This window comes from Diceros bicornis, unplaced genomic scaffold (genome assembly GCF_020826845.1).
Source record: "Diceros bicornis minor isolate mBicDic1 unplaced genomic scaffold, mDicBic1.mat.cur scaffold_526_ctg1, whole genome shotgun sequence".
Lineage (NCBI taxonomy): Eukaryota > Metazoa > Chordata > Mammalia > Perissodactyla > Rhinocerotidae > Diceros > Diceros bicornis.
This window is the reverse complement of record NW_026691394.1, coordinates 53798-65639: the sequence shown is the minus strand read 5'-3', so window position 1 is coordinate 65639 and position 11842 is coordinate 53798.

The following is an 11842-nucleotide window of genomic DNA, read 5'->3' as shown; positions in this document are numbered from 1 at the left end:
CTCTATCCTTAGGACACTACTTTCTAAGTGTTTTACTTTTTCTAAGTTCTCCATATTCTCCTACCTCGTGTGTATCTCTCTCCTGATCTCCTGTACTGTAACCTCTTTGTTTTATTCACCGTTAAATGCTTGATAATTGATAATAATGAGAAAACTGGCATGTCACTTGCCTGAGCTCTCTGGTTAGAAAATGGTAGAGCCCAGATTTGAGCCCAGACAGTCGATACCTTTAATCACCAGCCTATTTGTTGAGTGTATTCTATATGCCAAGCACTGCTGGAGACACTGGTGTCTGCAGCAATGAATAAAACTCCACTTCTGCTATTGGAGCACTTAAGTTCTAATAGGGGAAAGACAGATTATAGAAAAATCAAGAAAATATGTTACTATAAGTGTTATGTAGAAAATGAAAGTATTTTAAGACAGTTAATAGGGATTGGGATCTTGCTATTTTACATGGAATAAGAAGGGAAAAAGTCTTAGTTAAGGGGCACTTGAACAGAGACCTTCATGAGTTGGGACAGTGAGTCATATGAATTTGTGCGGCTAAAGCAGTTTATTCATGCAAAGGTCCACAAAACGGAGGCCAGTGTGACTGGAGTACATCATGGTGGGACAGGGAAGGAGTGGTAGAAGATGATGTGGTCAGAGACTTCATGGGTCTTGATCTTGTTGGGTTTTATGGTTCACTATTAGGTCTTTTCCTTATTCTATCAATGAGTTGGCATATCACTAGGAATCTCAGCAGGAAACAGAGGACACATTGAGACTAGGATGATTCAAGTAGAGTTTTCATACAAGGGCTTCTCGGAGTTGTGGACAGGATGTAAGAAATCCACAAAAGGTGGTTGGTACCCAGTAAGCTGGTAAGTGTAGGGCTCTATTAACACCCATGAGCCTGAAGGGGTAAGGAGAGTGAGCAATTATCCAATTCTAGCAACAAGAGAGGAGGGAATTGCATTCCAGGAGCTGAAAGGAGGTCAGAAGTAGCATCCAGCCCCAAGTTCTCCTGCAAGAAATATCCAGGACCAGATGTCACTCTCTTTCATCCTTCTGATATCATGTCTAGGCTCTCCATTGACTAAACCCAGCCAAATCCTTAAGGCAAGAAAGCTCGCTGATGTAGTTCATCTTCCCTAACCTTCCTGGGTGAATCAAGATAGAGAAGGCGGATCTACTGGGGCATTGGAAGATATTCTGAACTGTGCAGCCCTTTTTAGCCTGAGAATCTACTCTTGTCAATCACCTGGGTGGAAAGTTCATAGCCCTGCCCAGGATTCCCATCAGCTACTGCACTGTCCTAGGTGCAATCCAAGCATGGATACTCCCAGGTGTAGTATAAAATAGTTGCCATTGCAGGTGTTCTTCACGTATGATGGGTTATGGGGTTCTTGGGAAGAATTGCAAACAATAATTAACCAACAGGTCCTAGTTCCCAGAGGTGGATACTTCTACCAGGAAACAAAGTCAGAGTCCCATTGAACTTTACAACTGCTTATGAGACCAACAGAAGGAAAGAAGTCACTATGGCCTCTGGCACAAGTAATTCATCCAGAGGACACGGGACTTCTGTTATAGAGTGAGGGCAAAGAAGACATTTGGCCTTCAGGTAATCCATTGGGATGTCTTTTAATATTCTTTCCCCAATAATTAAGTTTAGCAGCTGTATCCTGTGAAGGGAGTGGTGACCAGGTGTTCAGATTACTCAGGGATGAGGAAGTGGATCCTCCCTCCTGATAAGCCACCCAGACCACCAGAGGTGCTTGCCAAGGGTCAAGGGAATCTAAATGGGACAGTAGGAGTAGTGGGATGGTAAGTATCAATTGGAGCACGAAGAAAAGGTGCAGTCAAGAGTTGTCTGTAATTTGTCCCACTGATCTTCCTCTTCTAAGTTTCCCCAGTCAACATGACCAACCAGAATCCTAGTGCACTGAGTGTAAGAAGCAAGTGCATCTGAGTGGCATAAGTGGTGGACCACAATGGAGACAGTGATATATTTTCTAGATTATTCTTTAAGGACTAAGTCGCTCGCTCTTGTAACTGCAGAAAGTCTTCTAAGGGCTCATCCGGCCAACCTCTCAGGGAATTTCCTTGGGCCAAAGGAAAGTGCCACACCTAAGATTGTGACCACTCCCAATGGCAGCCCACTTCCAATGACTGATTCATGGGGGGAGGATACAAAGGCCCAATTCCTTTGCCTCATTTGAGATACCACTGAAGGGCCACCTCAGCTCCAGTGCTCCCATTGGGATCAACTGGGGTCTCCATTTTTAACTTATCACAGTTCAATCTCTTCTGCCTAATCTCAGTTCTCTTCTTCAGAGATGGTTACCTCAAGCAAGTAACAAACATTTTATGCCAAAGTTTCTTCATCTGTATAATGAGAACAATGAGAGTGCCTACTTCACAGATTTGTATTAAGGATTCAATCAGCTAATATATGTAAAACATTTATGAGACTCCCAGTATATAGGAAACATTATATACTTCATCTTTTATTGTGAATTAATTAAAATCCATTGTAGGATTATACTGAGCAAATCAGCCACATACAAAAAAGAGTAAATATTGTATGATTCTATTTGTATGAATTCCAAGAACAGTCAAAAAATAATCTGTGATAGGAAAAATAATCAGAACAGTGGTTGCATCTAACCTCATATTGTGGAGAAGGGGTGAGGCAGGAGTAAGGATTGACCAAGTACAGACATAGAGGAACTTTATGGGGTCAGGAGAACGTTCTATATCTTGAAAGGAGTATAAGTTACATAGGTGTATGCATTTGTCAAAACGCATTGAGTTCTACACCTAAGATCTATGCATTGTGCTATGTGTAACATATGCCTCAATTTAAATCAGATTCATTTTCCTAAGTGAAAGAAGCCAGAGACAAAAAGCCATTTATTGTAAATCCCATTGTACGCCATTTGGGGAAAGGTAAAACTGTACAGAAGGACAACAAATCAATAGTTTCCAGGGGCAAAGAGTAAGAGAGGGGATGATTACAAAGGGACTGCACAAAGGAATTTGGGAGTGATGGAATTTTCCTATCAAGGCAGTTCATGTGTGTGTCATGTTCGATCATGACTGTGTTGATGGATACACAACTTTATGCATTAGCCAAGGCCCATAGAACTGTACACCCCAGAGTGGATATTACTGTAAGTTCAAAAAATTAATCCACCTGGTAGTGAATGGAACGGAAAACGGAAAACAAGCTATAACAAATGAATCTAAATGTATTACAAATGAATAATATTGTCACAATGAAGCATATGAAAATGAAAGCAAATTTACTTTGGAAAAATATGTTTTACCAGATCCTGTAAGCCTGGATCAAAAGAACTGATCAGAAATCCTGTACTCTAGTTCATGAAAAATGTTTCTCGGAAGGGTATGGGTTAGCAATTCTGAAACTATTTTATGCGTATACCAGATCTGAACAACTAAGTAAATATATTGTAGATGATGAGAGCCAGTGTATCTCAGTCAAAGAAAGATGTTATAAACAAGGAAAGAGAGAAGACTAGCTCTTGTTCCAATCCAACTGAGGCATTTGATTGGAATAAGAGCTACCATTATCAATTCACGCTTTTCACGGATGGATGGGTAGATAGATAGATAGATACATAGATAGATAGATAATGTGAGTATGTAGAGGATAGTATAGCTTCATATCTTTCCAAAGCCTGTCAGGTCAGAATGCCTAGAAGAACGACACGCCAGTAATAATGAGAATACTTATCAACCACCCAGAAATTGGTTTCTAAGATACTATTCTAAAGAAAAAGGAAGGGACCAGGGATCTCTGGAAGAATACTGGATTCCAGGGCTATGGTAGAGGAAATACAACCTGACCCTGAAATATCTCTGAAGGATATTTTAGTGAAAAATAAAGATTCACAAAAAGAAGCCCCCAAAATCTGCCTAGAAATCCCCCCTCAGGTCCTTGAATAACACCTCACTTGTGCATGTGCAGGGAAAGAAACTAGGAGACTTAGAAGAGAAAAGCCACTGAAAACTGAATGTTGTGCCGAAATGTCAGAAATCACACATGCCAAGAGTGGGAGGTTGGCTTTTGGACTCTTCTGAAGTGGAATGACCTTCATAAAATAAAAAAGCCCTGGCTTTCAATTATGACCCTAGAAGTGTCACAGCCTAAGAGTCAGTCCCACACACTAAGAGTAAGGATTACATCTTGGGAGTCAGTGCAAAACTGAAATATATATGTCCTTTTAGGGTCTAAAACCTAGCCTTCAGAGGCTCAGGGTGATCCATTCATACTAGAAACCTAATTGTTAGAGGAAGGAAACATGACTAAGACCTTCTACGAGGTATTGTTCATAAGATCCAGCACACAATAAAAGATTAATAGACTTGCAGAGCAGCAGGAAAATGCTCTGAATTATGAATATATAAATCAGTAGAAGCAGACCCAGAGACAATCCAGATACCGGAGGTAGCAGACAAAGACTTCAAAATAACTATGAATCAAAGCAAAGAAACATGGTGAATTGTAGAAAATGAAAGACAAACTAGAAATCTTTAAAGCAACCAAAGGAAAAGGACACGTTTCTTTCATAAGAGCAATAGTAAGTCTGGAAACTTTTCAAAAGAAACTTTGGAAGCAGAAGACATGAATGACATCTGACAGCTAAAGGGTTGAATGGGAGGGGGAAAATATTGCCCATTTAAAATTCTCTGACTTAAGAAAAATATTCTTCAAAAATGCAGACAAATTCAAGATATTTTCCAAAGGGCATTTAAAAAAACCTAGCTAGAACAATTAAACAACAGCAGAACTGAACTTCAAGAAACTCAAAAGAGAATTTTCAAGCTGAAGGAAAAGAATTCCACACAAAGACACATAATGCTGGAATGATCATTAGCAGGAAACAAAATGTACATAAATATAATGAATATTGACTGAATAAAACAATCCTGTATACTTTTACAACTTTTATGTAAGTCTAAATATTTTCAAAATAAAATGCTTTTAAAAACACGTTGAACTGGTACCTGAAAACTAGAGATGATGGAAGCTCCTCCAAGGGAATCTTACTCCACCCCCCAAGACTAGAGATTATGGAGCCCCAGCAAATGGTGCTCACAATCTGCATCCAACAGCAGATGTGACAGAAGCCCTAGCGACACACCACCTGTTCCTTCCCAAACTAGAGGCAACCAGACCCCAGATAACAACTGTCATCCACAAACACAAATGCTGGGGTCTGAGCATCAAGACCTCCATTCCCCCAAAACTAGAAATTATGGGACTCCAGCAAGCACTCCCTAGTCACTTCCAATTCTAGAAATGACAGCAGCCCCATAAGTCACACCTTTAGCTGCTCCTCAACACTAGAGAACGGGAAGCCCCAGCCCAGTGACCCACCTTGTCTATGCCAACAATACAGACAAAGGCAGACCCAGAAAGTGAGACTTCTACTCTCCTGCAGCACCAGAAAAAAGGAGATCTATAAAGACCCCTCCAGAGCTCCCTGACTAAAGATAAGTGGAATCTCATGCAGTTATCCCAATCCTCTCCCTGAATTAGAGACAATGGCCCTCCATCCAGTGACCCCTCCCTGTCACCCCAATGCTTGAAAAGTGGGAGCCCCATACAAGCAGTGGTCCTCCAGCCTCCAAGCACCAGAGACAACAGGAACCTCAGTCTCATGCCTCCTAGTTATCCCCAACATCATGAGGGCTCCATCAAATGATGGAAGCTTCAGCAATTGATCCCCCATATTCCTGCCAGATTAGAGATGTTGGAAACCCCAAAAAGCAACTTACAAGCCCCTATACACCAAGAAGAAAGGAGCGCCAACAAATACCACACCATTTTCACCAACACAAACCCCAGCTTGTCTCTTGACTCCTCAGACTAGGTATGAGTATCTCCAGCAAAGAGTAACCCAGTCTCCACATCCCCAGAAAAGCAGTCACCAGAGTCTCACTAGGCAACACATCAGGTTCTCCAATGTAAGTGTCAAACAGATCCTCAGAAAATTACCTCTCGGGTTCCTGAAATGTTTGGTAGAATTTGATGGTAAACCTGTCTGGCCTGGTGCTTCTATAGGAAGGTTTTTAAATCGTTGTTTCTTTAATGGTGATGTGTCTTTTTTCATTCATTGTTCTGGATATTTGTGGTCTTTTAGACCTGGAAATGTGTAGTCTTGGCTTGTGGAATGTTTGTTAGATTATTTGATCATTTCTTCCCACCATTGCCGTTGTTTTTGTTTGTCTTGAAACACCTAATTAGATATTTGACCTCCAGGTTGATATTCTAATTTTCTTTGCTCAACTGCTTCTCATTTATCTTTTTGGGTGATTCCTCAGCTTTCTTCCAGCTCTACTCTTTGCCTTTATGTTTTTTGGTGTCCCTGAGGTCAAGTTTAACCTCAGGAGTAACCTTTCACTCTGGTCTTCTTTCAAGGTGTCAGTGGGTTGTGACCTGGGCTCGTGGAGTGAGGCAGATCACTGGACTCAAATGCGTCTTTTAAAGACTCACAGCTGTTTTGCGTTTTCAGTCTCTCCCGGTTCAGAGGATCAGGGTCCTCATTTCTGAGCTGATGAGAGTTCTGCAATAGGAATCAGCTTGTTTCTTGCTGGCTTTCTCCACTCTAGAACTTGGGCTTCAGCTTTCTATGTTCTGCCATATTAATTGCCACGTCTCTATCCACTTTCTGTTTTCTAAAATGGTTGATCTCTCCTATGCTGCTGTCTCTAATTCTCTGTCTTCATGATCTCTCTTTATTCCTTTAGTGGCCAGTGGAGGTGGGGGAGTTGATCTTATTACGTCTACAGCAATATAAGAGGAAAATCGATATTCTGGAATTAGGGAAAGAAATTCCTCAACTCAACTATACAACATATGGTATTGGTAAAGGTATTTCATCTGTGATTTTGCTGTGAGATTTCAGCATGTGGATCATGGGGCCAGGTGGATTTAATTTTTCTTCCCACACTCAGATCTGACCACATCAGGAGGTAATACCAGGTGTGTTTGGGCAGTGCGTTGACACAGCAGGGTTGGTTGTAGTAAATAGTGAATTTCATACTCTTAGCAACCAACCAATCTTTACTAGTGCAAGGGCTATATGCAAGGTGCCATGCCAGTCTGTGAGGGAGGTTCAGACACACATGTGGCTGACATGGACACGCAGTATTCAAGAAAGGACTTGCCCAATTGCTGGGCGTGTGATTAGCTGATGGTGTCCTGCTATCATCTTTTCAGGCTCTGCTTTGGCTTTCAAGCCCAGGTCACTCTTTCCTTGGGTTTTTCTCTTCTTGAGGTTGCCCACACGCAATGACTGAGCAAGGTGGCGGTAAAAGGGCCTAGCATTTCTGCCCAACATGGACTCCTCTAGAGGGCAGGTTTTGCTTTGCAGGTCCCCATAAGACTGGTGGAGACTTTGGTAAGTGTGTATAACGTTCTGCTGTTCCCCTGGCCCAATCCTGCAGCTCGTTATTTTCACAGGAGTTAGGAGTGCAAAAGGTTTCTTTTGTTGTTTTTTTAATTTTTTGTTTATTGCAGTAATTTTAGTTTATAACATTGTATAAATTTCAGGTGTACATCATTATACTTCTTTTTCTGCATAGATTATATCATGTTCACCACCCAAATACTAATTACAACCCATCACCACACACATGTGCCGAATCATCCCTTTCACCCTCTTCCCTCCCCCTGCCCCCTCTGGTAATCACCAATCCAATCAATGTCTCTATGTGTTTGTTTGTTGTTGTTATTATCTACTACATAATGAGTGAGATCATACAGTATTTGACCTCCTTCTGACTTATTTCACTTTGCATAATATCATCAATGTCCATCAATGTTGTCACAAATGGCTGGATTTCATTGTTTCTTATGGCTGAGTAATATCCCATTGTGTATATATACCACATCTTCTTTATCTACTCTCCCCTTGATGGGCCCTTGGGTTGCCAAAAGGTTTCTTAAACCTTTTGCAATCCTAACTCCATCTCAGCATTTGCTTCCTGAAGAACACAATCTGCAACAACAGGAAACATATACTTCTACAAAGTCAGCTGGAAAGAGAAGGAATTCAGAAAAAAGAATGAAACAGTGTATATCATATAACAAGAATGATGTGAATTGTCAACTGGGAGACTGTAAAAGTTATTACTGAACTCATTAAGTCACAGGTATTATTAGGGCAGTCTTGTCAGTTTGCTTTACATAGAGTTCATATAATAAATTCTATTTTTTAAAATAAAAGAAATGGCTAGATCCTTATTAAATTATTAGGGTACAGAAAAAGAAAACTCCCTCTCTTCCCATTATCAAAAGATAAGAGTCTATAGAAGCATCAGCAAGCAGCACTCAACACAAATGAGAGGATCCCACAATGCAAGTCCCTCAAGTCCCTCCCAACAGGAGACGATGGCCCCTGTGGTGATTCCTCCCTAATCCCAAACACAAGGAACATTCTGAGCCACAGCTGGCAGCTCCTCAGCTTCCTCTTGCTGTGTAGGTGTCTCTGTCCTCAACTGTAGTGGATAGATGGAGCCCCATCTAATATCCCCTGCCCTGGGGAATGTGAAGGACCCAGTCTCAGAATAAGGAATACAGAAGTCGTCCTGACAAGCCACCAACAACCCACAAGCTACCCTTCTACAGAAGGTGACAGGAGCCCAGGAAACAAACTTTCCCCCCACATTTCCTGCTCCAGCAAACCCCTCTTATCTGTTGCACATCCTGCTGACCTTCAGAATATCCTCTACTGCTAAAAGAATCACTAGGAGCCAAGGAAGGCTGGAGCTGGGGAAGAGACTGAGAAGGATAGAGAGGGGAGAGGAGCAAGAGTAAAGGGAAAGATGAGACCTTCCACGTTGTCCGAAACACAGCAATGAACTCCAGAGGCCCAAAACAGCTTCAATCAAACCAGGTTCTCATGGGTGAGCTGGAGCAGAAGAAAAGGAATTCTGGGCTGATGAGGAGAGTTGGCCTGGAGGAAAGGTGGGTGTGTAGGCTAGCAGCCAAGATAGCCACTAATGCTACTTTCCACCTGTGTTTATGCCCTGTACAGTCTCCTCCCACATTCGATTAGCAGTGAATTGTCATGAACTCAAGTGATCAATACAGTGCTGCAGAAATGACAGTGTCTCACATCTGAGGCTATATCATAAAACACACTGAAGGTTCCTCCTTGGTCTCTTAGATTGCGCCCTCTCTAGGGGAAGCCATCCACCATGCCATGAGGACGCTCGAGTAGCCCTGTGGAGAGATCCATGTCGAGAGGAACCAACTTGTCAGCACCAAGTGCTCACCATTCAGTGAGCCACTTGGGAAGCTCTTCCAGCCTCAGTCAAATTTTGAACTTTAATGACTATGTATGCTAACATGTTTAGGAGTGAAGTCTACTGTTGTCTGCAACCTATTTCAAAATGCATTAAACAGAGATGGATTCTTGGGTGATAAATGGATGGAGGTGGCAAAGTAAACATAGTAAATTGTAACTGATGGAATATAGGTGTGGACTGTCTTCATTAGGGCTGCCCTAGTAAAGTACCACAAACGGGGTGGCTTAAACAGCAGAAATTTACTTTCTCATAATTCTGGAGGCTGGAAGTCCAAGACCAAGGTGCCTGCAGGATTGGTTTCTCCTGAGTCCTCTCTCCTTGGCTTCCAGATGACAATGCTCTTGCTGTTGCTTCACGTGGTCATCCCTCTGTGCATGCGTGCCCCTGGCGTCTCTTGGTGTGAGTGTCCTAATCTCATAAGGACACTGATGACATTGGATTAGGGCCCACCCTAATTGCCCTATTTTATCTCAGTTACTTTCTTTTAAGTCACAACCTCCAAATAAAGTTACAATAAGAGGTACTAGGGATTAGGGGTTCAACACATGACTGTTGAGGGGACAGAATTCTGTCCATAACGATACTTTTCACTGTACAACTCTTTCAAATTATCTCCATGCCTGAACATTTTTCCCAATAAAGTGGGTGCGGGTGGTGTGTTAAGGCAGGAAAGAAAAAACGAATGGTTAACAAAATCATGTTGGAACCCCCAGTTGTTCTGTGGAATAGGGATTATCATAGATTTAAATGTAAATATTAAAGCTGTGAAAGTTCTAGAAAAAAACAAAGGATAAGTATTTTATATATAATCTCAGAGAAAAGATGTTCTTTTAAAAGTATAACATAAAACAAGAAACGAAATCAACACGTTTGATTTCCATTCAAAAAATCTGCATGGCAGCAACAACTAGTGGCAAAGACAAAAAAAGGAAAAGAGGAGAACGTTGACAACTCATCACAAAAAGCTAATTTATTAATATTAAGGAACTCTTACCAACCAAAAAAGACCAAGAATCCGTTGGAGAAATGGACAAATGGCGAAGAACAGTTCACAGAAAATACAGAATGCTCTCAGTATGAGATGATTCTCAACTTCGTCCACCAAAGGAAAAATAAGTAAAACACCAAGATTCTTGTTTTTATTTATCAGATTAGGAACATTTACTCTTTGCTTAATATGTTGATGTATTAGGATGTAGAGAAAGTGACACTCCCATACCACAGTGAAGAGGGGGGAATTTGAACCACCTCCACCCACGTACACGAGGGCCTTGGCAGACAGAGAGAGCCCAGCGGAGCCCGGGACTTGGCGGGGAGAGACGGAAAGAGCCGAACTGTGGCAGTGAAATCGTAGAAAGCCGAAACCAGATGGAGAGAGACGAACCCAAACCGCTGAGCCAAGGAATCGCGGGAAGAGGCGGCGGGAGCCGAAACCAGGCGGAGAGAGATGAAGATAAACAGAAAGAGCCGAAGATGTGAAGACACAGCAGAGGACAGGAGGAAGGGCCCGACGCCTGTTTGGAGGAGCCGTGCCCAGCCGAAAACCGGCGAGAGGCGGCGGAGAGAGCAGAGCCAAGGGGCCGCTGGGAAGAGCTGAGAGTTCGCGGGCTGCCCAGAGAAGAGAGATTGTTGGCCGCGCTGCAGAAGGAAGCGGAGTCAAGGACGGCAGAGAATGAAGGCGACCGCACTGGATGGGGCCGTCGACGCGGAACCCGGAGCCTTCCACGCGTCCGAGCTGCCCCGAGCGTCCCCCCGGAGGGTCGTGGAACCGGTCCCCGCTGCCCTCCTCCCCGCTTGTCCGGCCCCACAGCTACCCACGGCACGGGGCAGTCTGGCTTGACAGCTGCGTGTCCTCCGCCCACGACGAGGACGCGCGTGTCCCCACGGCTGCATCCTCCGGACGTGATGGCTCCGTGGAGTCTGGCGCCGATGTCCGCTGCGGGGACTGACCCCGGGGGTGTAGTCTCTAACCCCCGCTGAGCCCGCGGACCCAGCCCGTGGGGAAGGCCGCTGGGGGCCAGTGACGACGCCGGCTGACCAGGGGTCTGGGAAGAGGGCCCCAGCCTAGATCAAGGCTGGAATGCGAACAGTGGGCCCCTCCTGACCATCTCCCCACTTCCAACACCAGCGCCAGGCTCTCTTTCAGGGCTCTTGATTGTGTGCAACAGAAGGATTGATACGGTGATGGCTCACGGATCCTCTGGGAGGATGGGGATGGGCTGGAGCACCGCTGAGGCTGCTTCTATTAACTGTTGTCCAAATCCATCCTCATCAGTGCATCGGTCACACCTCCTGGGTCAGTCTTCGTGGGTACATCTGATCCACAGAACTCTGCCCTGGTTGCAGTGGGGAGGATGCAAATGAACGTGTCTGGCATTTTCTGCTTTTAAATCTGGAAGCTGGTGTTGTCTCCCCCCCAGGATCATAAAGTGAGGGAAGCCCTCAAACATAGGATAGGGGTTCAGTGGCTGAGAAACCAAGAAGGATGACAGATGTCTACTAGGAGGCCCTG